General features: G+C 41.8%; 1 protein-coding gene across 3 annotated transcripts in view; it reads right to left on the bottom strand.

Annotated features, from left to right (window-relative positions):
• CDK17 (cyclin dependent kinase 17) overlaps positions 1-19,250 on the bottom strand; it is a 497,468-nt gene that overhangs the window by 317,099 nt on the left and 161,119 nt on the right. For all 3 annotated transcript variants that reach the window (XM_085653837.1, XM_085653835.1, XM_085653836.1), the window contains one exon: positions 16,851-16,939. The gene's annotated coding sequence lies outside the window, so the exon portion shown is untranslated. The remainder of the gene's footprint in view (positions 1-16,850; positions 16,940-19,250) is intronic.

Raw genomic sequence — 19,250 nt, 5'->3', positions numbered from 1 at the left:
AAGTAAAAGCACCTGTTGGTTGTCTCAACTGGTCTAAGTTCTCTGATGTAAAGACTGTTGTGAAGATCTTCAGAAATGCGGTAAAAACAAAATGATGGTCGCATATGGAATCGGAGTCGTGTTGTTCATGTTGGATCCAAATGTGACTTTGGTAGTAGTAAAGAAGGTTGCAGTCATTCTTCAACAGAAAACCTGTCTTTTAATCCTACTCGCAAGAGTGTAAGATCTTCAAAGAGCCCTGTGTATCTTAGGGATTTTGTAAGATCTTAGTTGGTTGTGACTCTATTCTTATATTTAGTAGGCGGAGATTTTTTTATTTTTTTATTTTTCATATATGATGGGAGGATGTGTTCAACTGTTAGTTATATTTTTTATACTTCGAGAGCACAGTTGATTTGTATGTACTAATCTCATTTTATTTTGTTATATGTTGTAAAGGGGGAGAAGTGTGATGTTGCTCTAAGTTCTATGTTCCATGTTGGAGCGTGGAGCGTAGGTGTTCCATTTGCAGCAGTTGTTTAAAGTCCTCTGTGGATGGGGTCATTTAATAAACCCTCTACGTCTTCATTACCATTTCTGGTATTAGTTACGTATTTCACAGTACTCTCATATCTGATGATCATGGAAAGGTAAAACAAAATGAAGAAAATTAATTGCCCAGTGCCACGCTGCTCGGTCTACCTTAGTAGCAGGAACTGAAACTGGTTTATCTGATTAGCAGTGGCGGCTCCCCGATTGGGGCGTGGGGGCATTGCCCCACTGCTTTTTCGCAGTGCGAGAAGGCAGAAACATAAATGGTAATAACTACCATTTTATGTTTCTGCTTCTCGCACTGCGAGAAAGCAGAAGTGCCTGGTTGGGGGTGGGCGGTCCTGCTCGAGGGCAGGAGGGGAGTGGCTTTCCCACTGTTGTGCATACTGACTTTTTGGTCGGCCCTGGGGCTGACCAAAAAGTCAGTATGCACAACAGTGGGAAAGCCACTCCCCCCCTGCTCTCGAGCAGGACTGCCCACTCTCCCTTTTTCTCTATGTATGCTGCTGCATGCAGCAGCATACATCGAGAAAATGACCCAGGTGGGGTGCGCTCTGCTGCGCCTCAGCAATCCCAATGCTGCCAGTGCAGCATTGTGATTGGCGGAGGGGAGGGAGGCAGCCATGACGATGCAGGAATTGGAAATGGCAGGACTGCGGGAGTCGGACCCATCCAGAAGGCAGAAGCTGAGGTGGAAGCGGCGCAGGACGGTAGGTTATGTTTTTTTAAAAAGTTTTTTTTTATTAAACAAACCCCTCCCGCCTCCCTCAACCCCCGTCCACGACGACCCCATTTCCACACCCCCTCCTTCCACCCGCCCGTCATGCCGGCCGTGACTAGATATGATGTTTGGGTTATTGCCTCTCTTGAAATAGCAGAGAGGCAGGAATAAAGGAAAAAGCGCTTTGTAGTTTACATCTTTTAATTCAGACGCATCTATACTCCCCGGAGCGCTGGCTTTGATCTCTTTGATTTTACACCAGATCTGTTATGGGCGAAAATTCCAGGGTTTTACATAGAAACATCTCCATTACTTCGGGATATTGATGCTCTTCTTCCTAGGGGTTATGATATGGTGAATCAAATTCAAAAAGAGGACCGGAAGATAGCAGCTTTCACAGCCTGGTTTTTTGTAAGCACAAGCACCCTCTTCTGCAATGAATCAAAATAGAATCAAAATATTGTTTATTCGGTTGCTCTTTGCGCCACTCACTTCAGCTGCCTTTCAGCATCTGAAACTTTGGAGGGGCAGCAGCAAGTTGCGTTGTCATGGCGACCTACTGTAGGGAAGGGATCCCAAAGATAATGGCTGGGCAGCCTTGAAAAGTGTTTTTTTTGCACTGCCAGTGCGGCTACTTAGGAAGGTGCGAGCTTTCTCTCTCAGATCGTCATTCTGTCAAGAGAACAATATCTACCCGAGCATGCCAAGTTTGGGGACAGGCTTTGATCTTAAAAAAAGATCAAAGAGACAATGTCAGGTGGGAGAGAAAGCGCCTCTGCGCCAAGTGGGCCTTTTTTGTTTTGCTGAATACTGGGAAAACTAATATAGTTTGATAATTAATAATTATGCCCCTCCTTTATGCTTTTAAAGTCCATGTGCTTATGACAAATGTTTAGATTCTTCCAATCTCCTTTATTCCCAACATGGGTGTGACTCGGGAGAAAAAAGGGGGCCTTGTGCATTTTTGATGAGTTAACCTTCTGATAATGTAGGCCCCACCTCAAGAGTAGGATGCCATTTTAAGTGTTTTACTTGTTTTTATTGTTTCAGAATAGTGTGGTTATATAGAAGAAATGCTGATTTTGACCAATATGTTTGTGGCTGTTCTTTAAAACATTGACCAGAGGCATGGTCAATTATCATAGCATCTTAAAATAAGAAAAGGTGTTACACATTTTAGGAATTACTTTCTGAAGTAGCGTTTGACATAAGTTTAATTTGAGGCCTTGTTGCTCTATTGCCATAATTCACTGTTGGCTTTATGTACCCAGGGTTAATGACATTGTCGTTTTAATTATGATGACGGGTAATCCAGGCTCTCTCACCTGAGGAAGCCATCTTGTCCTAGATACATTAGGAATGTCTGAAAAACTATGAAAAACTGTGCACAGGAAACACAGCAACGGTAAACGTAACAGCATTTGGCCCACCCCGGCTATAAATAGCAGAGTTTGTGTGCTGTGCACGTGTGGCGGGTACACTGCATAAAAAGCATTACTCTGGTTTTCACTTCCACCTGATAAGTCACTTAGGCACATTCACGTTTTCAGGGTTGTGCGAATCGCAACCAACCCTTAAAGCTCTTGTTACTCTGTGGAGAGATTGCTCATAAACAGGTGAATGTGCTTCTATGGTTAGAAATGCACACACAAATATTTCCTGATCAATATTCAGGCACTTTTAAGTGAACACGAGGCCCACATGCACTGCTGTCGTGCGCACTTCTTTACAGCGTCAGTGGCTTGGGTATGTGCCGTGCGTTAACATGGCTGAGGTGGGCGTGTTCACGGGCCTAGTGACCTGCCTTGTCCTGATCAGTTACACAGCTCTTAGTAAACTCTCCTGGCTTTCCCTGGCAAGCATAACTAATGGTTTCAGTAACGATTCCGAGCATGTCCAACATCTGCTTTTAGTTTACTATGAAAACTTGCCTCTGATCTCATATGTTGAACTACTGTATGTTTGCCACTATATTTCCTGTGAAAAAACACCATTGAACAATAATAGCTTTTGTTCCTAACCTTGCTGCCACTGGAGCAGCTGAACAAATATCTTCCAAGCCTCTATTTGAAATAATTTATTCTGCGTATAAGTTTGAGTAGAGTCATTGAATGTTTCATCATTTGGAAATCAAATTGCAGGATCTTGTGCTATCCGCACGGTTAAGTGTTATGAAATCAGTTGGATGCACTAGATGCGCTATCCACTCAGTGCTACATGGTGGTGTGTGTGTTTTGTGCCGTGTGTGTCGTTATCTCTGGTAGGACGGATGCTGTGAATAAATAATTTACTGTACAGATAAGCACATAGCAACCTAAAAGAAAACAGAACTAAAATGTCATCTGTGCCACATATTTTAGATCATATGGGGCTTGCAGTGAAATGCTGGTGTACTAAATACTATTAAATGCCTTTCTTAGGTTCGTGCTAGCAGGGGAAGGGCTGGCTGGGCTGGGGCAGCATCGGGTAATGGTCTGGGCCCTCAATACGAGCTGCCACTTAATACTGCTTAGGTTCGGTAATGGTAGATACCAGCACCATTGAAATATCGGATCCATGGGTTCCAAGTAGATCCATTTAGTTTCATCCGGAGATGTCAGCTGTTGAAAGCCTGGCCGAAATGGGGTGTTAGTTCAGTATCGGGCCGTGAGTTACGGATTCCTCTGGTAGTGTCTCATTTCTCCATGGACCCTCAAAGTCCAACTTTTAGTGGGCTAGGTTTTATCCACCACCAGAGGCACAGGTAAAGAAAGGTAAAGTGTTTTAGAGTGCCGGGCAGGTAGAGGTAAAGGGTCAGGCTAGGCTGACTATGCTGGGATTTATGTATTTAACCATTTGCATAAATCACATGCACTTTACTCTTCACAGTCAAAATAATTAGTTTAGGCCAACCCTCACCTCGTTTCTGACTGTGAAGCGTAAAGTGCATGTGTTCTCAAATTTGCTTGAAAAGGCACCATTTGCCCACTCATTTTTCAAAATTTTCTCAGGGGGAGAACCCCCTGAATCCTCCTTAGGTTGTTCGTGCTTGCTCGCTATGCTCGCTCAATGCGGTGTGCTCCAGCACGAATTTTACGCCTCACCATTTTCAAATGTCACCAGCTGCCACTGCTGATTAGACATTGTAAAATTCAGATCCAGGATGGGTATCATATTCTTTACCCCTTCAGCTCTGATGACAATTTTATTAGTGACCAAAGCTTCAAGTTGGTTGTCTTGTGCCTCCTAAACAAGTCATTAATTAAAGTGGAGCTACATTATGGTCCATTAAACCATGTATAGAGGTTTATGTACAGTGTGCAGTGCATCCTGATCGGACTTATTTGGAGTGTGCTCTCAAATGTGATGAGCACAGAAAAGTAGGCAAAGCGACAGAAAGTAATTACCTAGAAACACACAGTTTGATCAAGCTTGGAATCAGGGATTGAAACTAAGGTATCTGAGCCAGGCCCCCACAGGTAGTTTTTGCCCCAGAACCCACTGAAGCTTCTGACTGGACTGGACTGAACTTTTAGGCAAGTGCATTCAAAATATCATGTTTTTTCCATAAAATGGGAAACAGCAGTGACAACATCCTTTCTTCATAGAGCAGGTACACCTCAGACAGAAACGGTGCACGTTTTCCTCTTTCAGAAGAGAGGTAAAGCATGGGAAGTAGCAGCCCAACCTTTCATAGTCACAAGAGAGGTACAGATTGGGCAGCAGCAGCGCAAGCTTTGTTGTCTCAAAGAACAGAAGAAGCTCTGCGGTAGCTTCCCTGTCTTGTAGAAAGCAGCAAGTGCAATCTTCCATTCCCTGCAGACCAAATTCAGCAGGTCAGACCAGTACAAGCTTTCATCGCACACAGACCTATATATAAAGCAACATGACATATAGGTTACAGACAGATCTCTGGAGAGGGTGTTTAAATCACTGCGGCGAATTTAGAGATGAATGAGTGAGTAATTATGTAAGCTCTGATACCATTCTCGTGTATTTGATATTCCACATCAGAATCCTGATGCGGTCACTCCGACTACTGTATGTGTTAATTCTTTGGATTTTCACATATTGAGAAGTAGCCGTACCCTAGTATGCTACTATTTACCGCATTCAAACCTCAGCCTAAGTATCTCTGCACTGGACAGGTACACAGGTATTAGTGCATAGGTTCAAAGGTCTTGAACGCGCACATCAAAGGCTGTCGCAATCTCTGCCCTGGTGCGGCTCCCATTCAAAATGTTGAGGGCAGCCAGTGATAAATGCTGAAATATATTAGGTAATGCCTTCCATTTCGAAATCTCTGCTCACAAGCCTGAGATCAAACACTGGTCTGAAGAAATCAAGCTTGGTTGAGGAGCAGTGTGCCGCTAGCAGACCTCTGCTGAATGCACGTCTGCACGAGGCTCAAGCACTGGAGGCCTTTCATCTGCACGTTTTTGGACTGTACAAGCCGAGCTGCAGACAGTCTCCGCTTCTTGGGGTTAATCCCCTGAGAAACCTACGCCACAGAAATATTGATTCAGCAGAACAAATGAAGAATAAAAGCTGTGTGTGCAGAGGAGTTTCAAAAAATGCAACAGAGGCCCAACACTGGACCCATTGTATAGGCATTCCTTGTCTGATTCAGGGCATTTTCAGCAGTTTTTGTAGCTGAGGTCTTGCTGATGACAACACACGCATGATTCCCACACTGCTGAGCTGGTTTCCTGGTAAAATTGTCAATTCAGATGTTTGTTTCTGTCAATGGAGTTGCTTAGATACAATTTAGTCTCAATGCACATAAGCCTTTCTTGAAGGGGGGTTAAAAAAAAGCCAGGCTCCAACGGAGACTGGCTTGGAAAAACGGTCCTTAAACAGTATGCAAGATAAGTGAGCGAAAACAAACGTTCATGTTTCTGTGTGGAGTATACAGGCAGAGAGAGGGATTATGGATTTGAAGATTATTCAACAAAACCAAAGGGAGTAATAACGGGCTCCTGAAACCTGGAAGTTTCAGCAGTCACTCAAGCATGCTACTGCATTAGAAATGGAAATGAAAAACTGAAATTTCAGTTTAAGTAAAAATAAATTGCAGGAAAAAATAAGATAGACACCCCCTCCCCCTTCCCCCACCGACGTCTGTGAGACGTGCATGAAATTGTACTAACGAGCTATGAAACGGGGCCTTCCCTTACTAACGAGGGACTAATGTGAATGTAAACAGTAGAGCGCGGCTAGGGGCTAAATACAACTGCCCACCACAGCCATTTCCACTCCCCTCGTTTTCGCTGTTAAAGTCGTTTGGCAGCTTCAGGTGCATTGCACTTTGAACGGGCCAGCTTTGCCACTGTGAAAAAGCCAAGCATCTTCAGAGGCAAGAGACCAGTATTTCACTCTCCACAGATGCCTTAAGACATTGTGATTCAGTCCCAACAACCGGCTGTTCCTATGCGCCCTCAGAACCGCGCCTGCCTTTCCTACACAACACAGCTTGTTTAGTTATCCTGTGTGTACCCGCCTTCTTGTGCTGCTAATGGCTCCAAAGCTCCAACATGCAGAAGGGTAAACACAATAAAGTAAATGCAGACCTAACGAATAAAGCGCTGCTCTTAAGCATACTTGGTTTATTATTGCGTTATTATTTTGTGGCGCATAGCACAGGTGTTGGCTATTCACATGAACACCTTTTTTACCTCTGAGAGCCATGTGAGTTTGAGTCGGTGCCAGGCAGTAACTTTTGCTATGGAATGTGGCATATAATAATATTAGGCTATGAAAGGTGGAATGCCTGTATTATCACCCGATACCTGTAATACCGGAACTCAGTACCTATAAATCGAGGGCATCACCAAGCTAAGTGCACAAACTCAGTGGCTGCTGAGGCACCGCCTTGGAAAAGTGTCTTAGAAATCAGGGTAGAACACGAGTAACTGTTAGGGAGGGGTGTCTTAAAACTGAGAAGTGCATTCAAAATATATTAATTGGTATTTGTAAGATAATGCCGGTTTCTGGTCTAACCGTATAGGAGGGCCTATTGTTCTTCTTAAATTTCAACACTTACAGATTCTTGTCATCCAGACCCTGGCACTTCAGATCTCTGGCCATACTTGGATGCGGAGGTTCCATGTATAATCAACACAAGTCTCTTTGCTTCTCATCAGCACACCATGGGGTAGTTTTTTAAGTGGGTTTGGGGCAGAGGAAATTACCACATATGAAATATAAGCATGTGTTTGATTATAAAATGGAGAAAGAGATGTAAAGCATTCCATGGACCTCATTCCTCAAAAACAGTCAAGCCAATACTCTCGTTGCTCAGGAAATCAATATCTAGAAATTCCCATTAGGTTTTATACCATCCTATGAAAACATGTTTACGATGTTACTGGAAGGCAAGGTATATCCTTTAAAGATAATAGAGAACATTCATTCCATTCCAAAGATTTATGTTTGGTGTCATGGCATCTTTATGCATTTATCATTGTGTCTACGGCTAAAGGGCACAAAAGTGAAAAAGCAACAGAAAATGGTGAACGTTCCTTTGTCAGGAGTGCTCTGTTCATTTAGCATGCTGCTATGATGCACATCAGTAAACCTCAAGACTGACACCCTAAATGATGGTGGTACTGTAAAACAGAAGGAATAATCTAGATCTCAGAAAGATACTATTGTCAAGAATGGACTGATCAGACCTACTGGAAGCAAGCATTGCAGCATTAGCAATACTAGAAACCTCAGTTCAATCGGATGAGTATACTCAGGGAAACATGAGGCCAACAACCATGAGCATGGGCCGAGGTGCCACCCTACGACAAGAAATCTAAGACTTCCTAATTCTATCCTTAAAGTTACCCAATCACGTATTTGGAAGCGACTACGCTCTAAGGTTCATATCTCCACTTTTGAGTGTAAACCCTCCTCCCCAAGAACACCAAGCAACGTCATTTCAGTCAACTGATGCACTGATTCACAAGAACAAAGGCAGCTACATAAGGTACTTCATGATATGCAAAAAGAGCCAGGATACGATAACATGGGCCCACTGTGGACCTAAGAATAGCAATCATGTGGATTAAAAAAAACATTCAGAATGCTGATACATAACCAGATTTATGAGAAATTCCAACACATACTGGAAGAGTAAGATACAGAATAGTAAGGTACGTACTTCACAGTTACCAAAACACATAACTTTTCTAAAGATCAAAGTGAATCTACAGTGCTCATAATTAAACGTCATACACTTTGGCCTAAATGTCTGTCAAGTATCCTCTCCAATAGCAGTAGTTTTAGTTGTGTCCTACCTCTGATGGAAAGGAATGTTTTCCTACCCTTGAGGCAATGATTGGTTGCTGAAAATCAGTTAATGCAACACAGTCTTACAGGGCCTCAACAACAAGAACAACCACAAAAAGCCTTAGATTACATATTAATTTTAACAAGTGAAGTCCTATTTGATGCGGAGAATTTACTATATTTGAGCCTTAATACATACAAACCTAGCAAAAAATCCTTTGGAAAAAGGGCGTATTTCCATTCAGAGGAAGTATCAATCCCTACGAGTAAAGCCTATGATCTGGTCTCTTCTCAGCTAAACTTCCTTGTGAATATCCATAGTAGAGAAGTCAAGACTTCATATGAGAGGAATCTGTAGGAGCGTGTAACTGCCCAGTGAGTCATTGCTCCAAGAAGTGTGACAACAGATTGAAACCCCCAGTGGTGGGTAAAGAACACAAACATGATGAGAAGTTAATTTGCCTTAACCACCACTGCTCTCTCAAACAACTGTGATAGATATTTTTTTACTAGGGTAGGGGTCCCACACCGGTGTGCAGGTAAATGAACAGCATGTTCTCATAATTTGTTGTATAATAGAAACATGCTGCTATTAAGGGAAGTTTATCTTGCTTCGAAGTATTTTTTTTGCCAACATTAAAAGAGAACGTGTTCATCCAAAAGCAAACCAATAACATATTAGCACAAAAACACTGAGCCTAGAGACCTTTTAGAAGGAAGCTCATTCTATATGAGACAGGCACGACTGCCAGACATTTCTACATCACAGCAGTCCATTTGCCGGGTAAACAAAATGAATAAGCAGAAACTAAGAATAATCAAGACAGAAAGTAAAATTAGTCATATGTGATGAAGTTCTTGGTTAGAAATCCCATCACTCCGGAAAACCTTAGATAGACCTTTATGCAACAGGCAATAAGGCAAAACGTCTTCACTGGGCGGCACCAGAAGGTCCGATCTAAAAGAACTGCACTTTTGATAAACTGGTTTGAGAAATGTCTCTATGCTTTTCTTCTGGACAGAAAAAGTGAGCACCAAGTTGAAGAATGCCACTACAAGAAAGACCTTAACTGGTGGCTCTAAAATTGCCTTCGGCTGCTGCAGTAAACAAATATTCGACTACTTATAGACTAGACATTCTATCCTGAGCAAAAGGCAGAATCCTTCATCACAACTTACAGTTTGTGAACTGGACTGACTGCCTGCCTCCTGTATTCCGTTAATACTGACATTTGAACCAGCCATAACTGTATGAACATTGTAGTTTTCATGGATTTTTGTTCAATTTTCACTCTTACAGTTGTAAAATGGACATTACCAACAGGCTAATTAAGTAAGAGAGTGAAAGTGAAAGTTGAGACACAAAGGTTGAAAGTGAAAGAGAAACTCGTGACAGCAACATGTCCCTCCTTCATCCAACCCTCATCACTGTCCACCCAACCTGGTACGCACATCCTGGATCATGAAGATCACTATTGTCTATGAACTAAAGCCCAATATGTCACGGTGAGGCGCTGTTGTTGCTGCTACTTATGGTTACCAGCTAGTTCCTATTTTAGAATCCATACTAAAATTAATCACATAACAAAATGACACAGTAGTGATTTTCTAAATTCACCCAATGTATAATATCATCAAACTACAAGATTCACGAAGATGTACAGATATAAAAGATCAAAAATATAGTTATTTCTTAAGCAACTAATTTCTACTCCGTTACAATTAAGGGATTTTGGAAACCGTTTTCTAAGTATCCTTTGATATCTTTTAGTTTCCTGGAATTTCAGTCCTATTAGTCTCAAATGCTCAGTTAAATTACGCCACACAGCATTTTAGTTCATTAAGGATATAGAGCACAACTGTAGCTTGGAAATGCAATGATGATCTTAGCACAGAATGGCTAACTTCAGTGCTAGAACTTTGTTTAGATACATAGATCGCTTGCAAAAGAGACAAGAATTAGAAAGGATTTTGACTTTGTGCTGTTTACAAAGGGCACTGGGGGGAAGAGGGTGAGGGGAGTCGTTCCCATATAAGCAGGGTCTCCTCGATTGTGCTCAGAATTAAAGGAACATATTTTGTTGTAATAATTTTGATTAAAGTGTTAGAGCAAAGTCACACTTCGATGTTAGACCCTTTCTAACTTATCTACTGCAAACTGCGTATATGTTTTATTATCTGATGGCAAACCTTTCACAGTTTCTACACAAAAAACAAATATAACAATGCAAATAAAGAGAACTTGAAAAGTTTCATATATTTCTTTGAGTCAGTTGTGAAATGCAACAGTACATTCACGTTTCTACATGCACAAGCTAAACACCATGGTAATTCTCCAAATCATACATTTGCTGCCCATTTATAGATAAAAAATTGGAAATATCTATCTGACAATTGCAACACAATAGTGAGTTACTTATATCAGGTTGGGTTCACCCGGTATTCGATTTTACTCTCATGTAACCAAATCACCTCTTCACACATGCTGAAAACGCCACAATGCGTTGAGATGACTGAAAGGCACCGCAATAGTGTTTTTATAAAACTAACAAATAAAAAGATAAATAAATTAGTGTATAATTAAAGCATTCACATTAAACCATAAAACTAAAATATTTCTTCAGAGGATGAGCCCGAGGACAAGAAGATCTGTAGAGCTTTACCTGTATCTTGTATAAAGTAATTTTTATAATAACTGCCTTTGTTTTTTTTTTAACCAAGTCATGTTTATTAAAATGTGGTGGGTCAGTAATGGCACACATTCAGTGGTATATCAGCTAATGTGTATTGTCACTGACCATCACAATGCACTGAAAAAATGTTCTTAATATTTCCTCCCTTAACAAGGCCCCCCTCCGTCTAACAACTTGGAGGGTACCAACACCAGATTCCTAGTCTTCTGGGACACAGCAAGACTGTCAGAATGCTCCTGGCATGTTAGCCAATTGGACAACCAGGAAAGAATTAGCTCACATTTTCATTGTCCATCAGCCCAGTTCTCATATCAATATCCCTTATAAATACTGAGAGATTAAAGTTCCTGAGCCATGTGGGGAAGCTAATGCTTGGGATACCACGAGACAGAAAATCAAGCGATGTTCCGCAAATCACTTCTAAGTCTTTAAGTAACACCCTTATGGAAAAGCACAGTCTTTCCATTGCCAATAGGTTTCATATGCAAAGGTACCATAACACGATTAGTGGAGTTGTAGTAGCTGCTCCCAGACAGCAGCACATTATAATTTTAGCTGCTTTAGTTTGATACTGAAGCCTCTGAAAATTGATGTCTAGAACTACAGTGGAAATGCCAGCTGGTATGGGAATTTACCAGAATCGCCTTTATTGAAGCTAGTATCTCAGTCCATAATGGCTTTAGCAACGGGCAGGCCCATCTAACAGCTTCATTTGAACAGGTTTCATCTGGTTCATAGCACAGCTATGGCAGACCTAAATGAACTCTACTGGTGAGGTCTAGATGAGAAGATAAACACGCATTGAAACTGACATGCTGTGTGGAAAAGGAAGAAAACTTGAACATTGTCTGAACTGCCCAACTGAAAAAAACACAAATCAGCCATTGTGCCCATCGAAGGACAAAGAGAAAGCTGAACATCCGCAAGATACCTAGATGTCTACACCTTTAATGAGAATGGGACAGTACCCCATCTCAACAATTAATAGTCCTCTTTAGTCAGTAAGCTTCTGACTTGGCAGGATTATGTTTGAAACAATTCCTAAACATCCATCAAGTGATGGCTGAGAGTAAAGAAATCATGGTATTTGTTTTACTTGAATAGTTTATTTTGCATTTGTTAATAAAAATTGATATTCATAGACAATTAAGACGATATTAACAGTCCATAAAAAGATTTGAAAAGAAACCTTTAAAGTGATGCATTTGTTTCAGAAAACTAGTAAAAAAACACTCAAAACGTACACATACATTTTTGTCATCAGTGCTCAGTAGTACTTCATAAACAATAAACGAGTCCTTACTTCAGGCCTGAAGATTCAAACAAGAATTGAAAGTAACCTTAAACAATAAGTGTAGAAAACAAAATATGTTTGAGACACAAGGTCAAGTAAGCCACATTATTCTTTGGTCTTCATGAAGTACCAACCTAAGCACCCATCCTTTCATGGATTGTAACCAACCCTTAGTGGATCCTTATAAATTGAATTCTTACATTAGGTCGAAGTCCGTTACAAATCAGCATGGTGAATACCAGTTGAAGCTTATTTATAGTATTGAACGTACCAACGTTTAGCACCAACTCACTCAAATCCGTTTCTTTTCACAGGGCAACCAGCCTACATTTAACCTATGGCTATTCATATCCTGATCACTAAAATGAGCATCACAGTCAAAACATGTCAACCAGCTTTTATAAAAAAGAGATACAAAAACAATGATATTTGCTGATTTTATCTCTGTATCCTTAAGACAAGGACCAGTTGAATGGGAGCCTCATAATTAAAATTCTTCACCCCAGAAAAATCGAGCAGTTTAGTCATTGGTTGTGATGCAAACAAAAGAATAACTAAAGCTGACCTTGAATGTCCCAACACAGTTGTCAGGAGCCACCTCAAAGTTAGAAGTACCCTTGACTAATATCTGGCAGATGTAAAAGATGCATTCCAACTCAGGACAGCGTCTTTGCTACCAACCTCACAGAAATACTGCATCAGTTGACTTGCCATATGTCACAGAAATATCCAGTCCCCCACTCCCCTTCTAAGGTCATTCACCACATCTCCATACTACAAATATTTAGTATGGTTTGTCAACTCATAGGTTTCTTAGTATTATGACACGCAAGGATAATTTCATCTCAACACTTCCTGAATACTATTATAGCTCCCCAGCTTCAACCGAGCAGCCACCTCCACTTCCTACATCTGCTTCCTGGCTATTCAAGAATAGATTACATTTGTTTTCCGCATTTTGTAGAAAGTAAAATATTTGATTATATCTCCAATTTACTGAAATGAAGGGGTAAAATGATAATGGTGCAAGTGAGCGTCGCTATTTTTAGAACCTTAAGCTGGGTGAGAACCACCACCCTCTAGCAATGCTGTGTTGGCATCAGAAAAAATGCAATGCATGGTAATTTCAAATGTGCACATAAAATGGGAAATGCAGGTAAACGGCACAACCTTTTGCCAACTACTTATCTGACATTCATTCTAATTACTCTGAAGAATAATTGACAATTGTGGATATCTGATGCTCCGGGTACCGGATCTGCAATAGCATTGAAGTGGAGCAAAGCCTATTATTCTTGTGTCTAAATGCAAATTTCAAGAAGAATTAAAATCTTATACAAAGTAGATTTTAGCCGATAAAGCGAACTATTTCATGGAGAAAATACTAAAAGACAGCAACATTATTAAAGAGGTTTTTGGGATAGTTACATTTTTTAGCTTCACCTGACTGCACAGCTCAGATTTTATAGCACTCACAGTCTCTCTGCAATAATATGCCGACATATTTTATACAAAACTGTCTCTAAAAAGTTGTTGCTTTGCTGGACGCAGCTGTTGGGGCTGCTCTTCATGTAAAGACAGTGGAGGATGGCTCTGACTCCGTAAAACTGATTGAATTTACTCCAGTGGCATTTGAGGAATTTGTAAACATCACTAATCAATCAAACTGTTTATATATAGCGCGGCATATCACTCGTAAGGGTGTCCAGGCGCTGAACTGTGGGTCTCTGTCGAAAAGTCAGGTCTCGAGCTCCTTCCTGAAGTCCGCCAATGAGGGTGCTGTTCGGAGGTGGAGAGAAAGGGCATTCCAGGATTTGGTGGCGAGGTGGGAGAAGGATCGTCCTCCAGTGTGACTGTGGCAGATGCGCAGTGTCCGAGCGAGGTGAGCGAAGCGTAGTTTTCTGGATGTCTGGTGGAATTTTAGCGAGTGGCTAATGTATGGCGGTCCTTGATCATGGACGGCTTTGTAGGAATGGGTCAGGAGCTTGAAATGGCATCTCTTTTAGATGTGGAGTCAATTGAGGTCTCTCAGGTGCTGGGGGATGGAGTCCTTTTGGGCAGGTCGAGGATCAGTCTGGCTGCAACATTCTGGATTATCCAGAGACTTCTCATGAGTGCGCCGGTGGTGCCTGCATATAGTGTATTGCCGTAGTCCAGAGGTATGGTGGTGAGGGCCCACGTCACTGTTTTCCTGGTGCCAGTGGGTATCCATTTGAAAATTCTGCGGAACATGCAGTGTGCGTGGAAGCAGGGTAAGGAGACGGCGTTGACCTGCTGTTTCATGGAAAGTTTGCTGTCCAGGATGATGCCGAGATTGTGGGCTTGATCTTTCAGAGTGGGGGAGGGGGAGGAGGGGAGTGCTAATTTTGATGGCCACCAGGAGTCATTCCAGAGAGATGTGTGGCTGCTGAAAATCAGTACTTCGGTGTTTTTTGTGTTGAGTTTCAGGCAGTTGTTCTTCATCAAGGCTGAGTGGTTCTTCATGCAATTGTGAAAGATATGGTTTTCATTGTAGTGGGGTCTGCTGAGAGTGAGAGAATGAGCCAGGTGTCGTTAGCGTAGGAGACAATGTTGATGTCGTGGGCTCTGACGAGGTCTGCTAGCAGCGTCAAGTAGATGTTGAAGAGGGTGGGACTGATGGACGAGCCTCGCAGGATGCAGCAGATGGTGTGCTGTAAGGTAAAGGGAGGGAAATTAACCCTCTGTGCACACCCTGAGATGAAGGATGCCATCCATTTGAGGGCATTGTCTTTGATTCCGATCTGGTGCTTTCGGTTGATGCTTGTGTGGTGGGAGATGGTGTCAAAGACAGGGGAGAGGTCGAGAAGGATCAGGGTGGCCGATTCCCCTCTGTTGAGTAGGGCTCTCCCCTTGATCCAATCACTCCAAACATTTTTCATCAGCCTTAATCAGTAGTGGCACGCCCTTTACACCAAATCTGCAATGTATCTCTATCCCAAACAGTTCTTCCTTAGGATTGGAAAAAAAAGACATGGAGGTACCAGTAACAAAAATTTGCCACAGCAGATTCGACTATACGGAGTAATTATTACCCAATTTCATTTCTCCCCTTATCCTGTGTAAGACCTTGGAGAAAAGGGTGAACAAGCAATTGCCACAGTATTTGGAGAACAATAATATTCTGGATGAATCACAATCTGGCATCAGACCAGGTCACAGTACGGAGACAGTGTTGGCCTCTTTACTAGATGACCTGAGGACTTTACCTAACCGAGGTAATTCCTCTACTTTGGTGTGGTTACTTGATTTGTCTGTGGTATTTGATACTATCTCCTATGAGGATTTGTTTCTGAGGCTGAGAGAGATTGGAGTACAAGGTAGGGCACTCGAGTGGATTAACTCGTATCTTTCTCAATGTCAGCAAGCAGTCTCTCTGAAGCCATATGTATCTCAGTCTAAATTTTGAAACAGGGAGTGCCACAGGGCTCTTCTTTAAGCCCCTTGCTTTTTAATCTATATGTCCGACCCACTGGACCCATTTATTTAATCATTTGGTCTTAGTCTTCTGAGCTATGCAGATAATACACAGTTTTGTTGAAACAGTCAAAGTCTTTCCCTAATGCCCCTCTGAGAATTTCCAAAATTGCATGCAGGCAGTCGTGAACTGGCTTGCAAACAACTCCTTAAAATTTAATCTTGGTAACACAGATTCTTCTCATCTCCAGTAAGCCCACAGTTACTTACTCTATTTCCAGCTTTTGGTTAGAGGAACTTGGCACACCACCGGTTCTGACTCCTGCAGTTTGTAACCTAGGTAATTTTCAATATGGTAAAATGACTCTCACTAGTTATGTGAACCATCTGTCTTCCTCTTAGTTTCTACTAATGAAGCTTTTACGCAGGATTTTGCCAGTTTTACCAGCACACACGTGGCCTTTAATAGTTCAATCAGCTATTTTAAGTAGACCCGACCACTGTAATTCATCATTTCTGAGCTCGCCTATCTTTGTACTTGACACATTACAATGAATTCAGAATATGGTAGCAAATTAGCTCATCAAAAGGAGGGAAACGAAAGTGTTTGCTGTGGAGCTGTCTCACCTTTCCCAGACAATTAGTGTAAACTACAACAAATGAGAGTTTACACTCATGAGTTTACATGAGAGTAGTTGTCCATTTGCTGATGTATCACTTTCTACTGACACAGCACCCCATTCACAGTCAATGTTTCTTTTTCTGGCTAGGTCTTGCGGAAAGGGTTTTCAACATTAAAGTTAAGTTTTAATGATACAAACACATTTGGGATTGTTCTTCCTACCCAAGAAATGATGTGTGTTTAAGAGTAAAAACGTCTAATAAGGTGATCGAAACAAAAAAATAACTGGTTTCTTACCCGACAATGCTAGTTCTCCCCATGAGTTATTCTCTCCATGGATCCACTCTAGCTGAATGGTCTGACCTCAGGTGGTGATTACTGGAACCCTAAGGAAGGTTAAAAAGTAAAAATGTTAGTTTTACTTTCACAGCCACCCCAAGCACACCATAGTATTGTACCTTTGCACTGATACCTAAGTTCAGAAAGACACACACACAGGCACCCTTTTCAATAACAATAACTCTACATTTTTGTTTACTGCAAAAAAAACCACAAATCTCCTAAAACCAATTTCCCTATCAACTCCTGTGTGCAATATAGGTCAACATTTGTTAACCCACAATGATTTGAGAGCTGAATCGCAGCTCTATTTGTAATAGAGTTTTTTTTCTATTGGCTCTGGAAGGCATGTTTTCAGACATCAGTGAGGTGGCTATACACTATGTTAAATATGCCTTTGATACTATTTGTGAAAATCTTATTTTGTCCCAAAACTAAAAAAATTCAAATTTTTCTATCCTGATTTACCAAGAGCAAGTGGACAGTTTGAATTAAGGAGCGTATCGGATGTTCTTGACTTCCATCACAATAGAAGACTGGCAAGGAAACAGAAAAATGTTAAAAAGGGGAAAACATTAAGCGAGAAATCTCAATCCCTGTTCAAGTATGATAAAATAAAATAAATTACAGAATCCTATTTTTAAATGGTGTGGGCAAGTTTGCTCCTTTGTGTACTGTTTGACGTATTACATGCGTAGGTGTGAGCTTGTATGCACCGGAGGGGTCTCCAAGCAATGAATGATTTATAGTTTAGCCTGTCAGGGTGCAGTGTGATGTTATGTACTTAGCATTGTAGCTGGGAATCTGTGGTCTCCATGAGTTTTAATCAGCTGTAGCGCAAATAAGAAGGATAGTCTGCCACAAAGGATCAAACTGTTGGGAGATAGTCATTACATTACTTGAGTGGATGTAATACTGGTATCGAAAACCTGTACATCTGATCCTTAATGCATAACAATTCTGCTATATTACATCATAAGTAAATATCTTGTAATAACCTCTTTTCACAGCACATTTCATTGTGTCACAATCCATTGCCAAATCCAGTCCAAGTTCAGAAAAAAACCCTCCCACCAGGCTTGGTGTTTATGAATAATTTTAACTGGACAGGTTGAACATCAAGTATATTTTAAAGTGTAGGAGTTGTATGCCATTGGTGAAGCAGAATAAAGTACCAACAATCTTCAACATGAAACTACAGACAAACGGTCATCGTAGATTGGGGATGAAACTGTTTGGGCACCTTGCTATGTGCCGTTGATGGGTGCCTGAGTCCATGTTTACTGATGTTAAATTTGGATTATTAATTGCAGAGGGTGACTACACAACCTTTGCAGTCAACTAAATTAACCTGAGCTCAAACCCCTGGCTGCTGGGGCACTGAGCAGACAGGCTTACCTTGGGGCAATGTGTAAAGTACTAGGCAGTCCCAAAATAGTAATAAAGTCAAAAAACCAAATAGTAAAAATCCCAAACCAAGTTAGAATAATAAAGTAAAATCTTATAAAACAGAATGACACTAAAATGACAAAAATCCATTACGGGGGAACCGGAGATGTGAGTTTTAAAATGTTTGAAGCAGAAATAGTGCCAAGTGTAACGCCCTGAACGTCTCAGGATCGTTTAACAGACACGACAATGAGGACGCAACCACTTGTGAAGGGTTAGTTCTTTTAATGAAGGCAAATAAAATACAAAGAACAAACAAAAGTTATAGTCACTGGAATCCTCCAGGCTAAGTACGTTACCAGCCCACAGCACGGATGGTCCTAACCGTCCTCTGCATATACGCCGATCCCGGCGTATGCCAACAGAGGGCAGAAATGAAATGGCCGACAATGCCAATCGGTAGGCTGTGAGGGGCACGAAGAGTGTTGGGGAGAATCGAGGAGTCAGGGAAACACCCAGCCGGGGTCTCTACCTGAAGGGAGCAGCCGCTCAACCTCTTCCTCAGACTGCACCGGGACGCGGAGTCACCTCCTGGTGATGCGTCACCGATACCCCAATCACAAGCAAGAAGACTGAACCGAGAGCAGCCGCTCGATCGATCCTGTGGACTTCCGAGTCTGTAACGCGGCAAACACCTCCTGGTGTGCGTTACAGCTGGCAGTCCCTGTGTCTCTGGTCGGGCTGGGAGTTACGACTCCAACCAGCAAAAGCGCTACTGCGCTTGGACTCAGCCGAGTCAAAAAGCGAAGCTCAATGGTTGACCGGTAGAGCTTCCGGGTCCTTCACAGGTGACGATGGGGCAAGACACGGCCCAGGGAGTAACGACTCGACCTACCTCCGTTCTTGCCTTACAGGAGCACCACTCCGGAACACTGCTCTTCACGAAGCAGGTACGTCGGTGTAAACACA

The sequence above is a fragment of the Triturus cristatus genome, chromosome 4_1 (assembly GCF_964204655.1).
Source record: "Triturus cristatus chromosome 4_1, aTriCri1.1, whole genome shotgun sequence".
In the NCBI taxonomy this organism is placed as follows: Eukaryota; Metazoa; Chordata; class Amphibia; order Caudata; family Salamandridae; genus Triturus; species Triturus cristatus.
The sequence above is the reverse complement of the archived record's forward strand: the minus strand, read 5'-3'. Positions and strand labels throughout refer to the sequence as shown.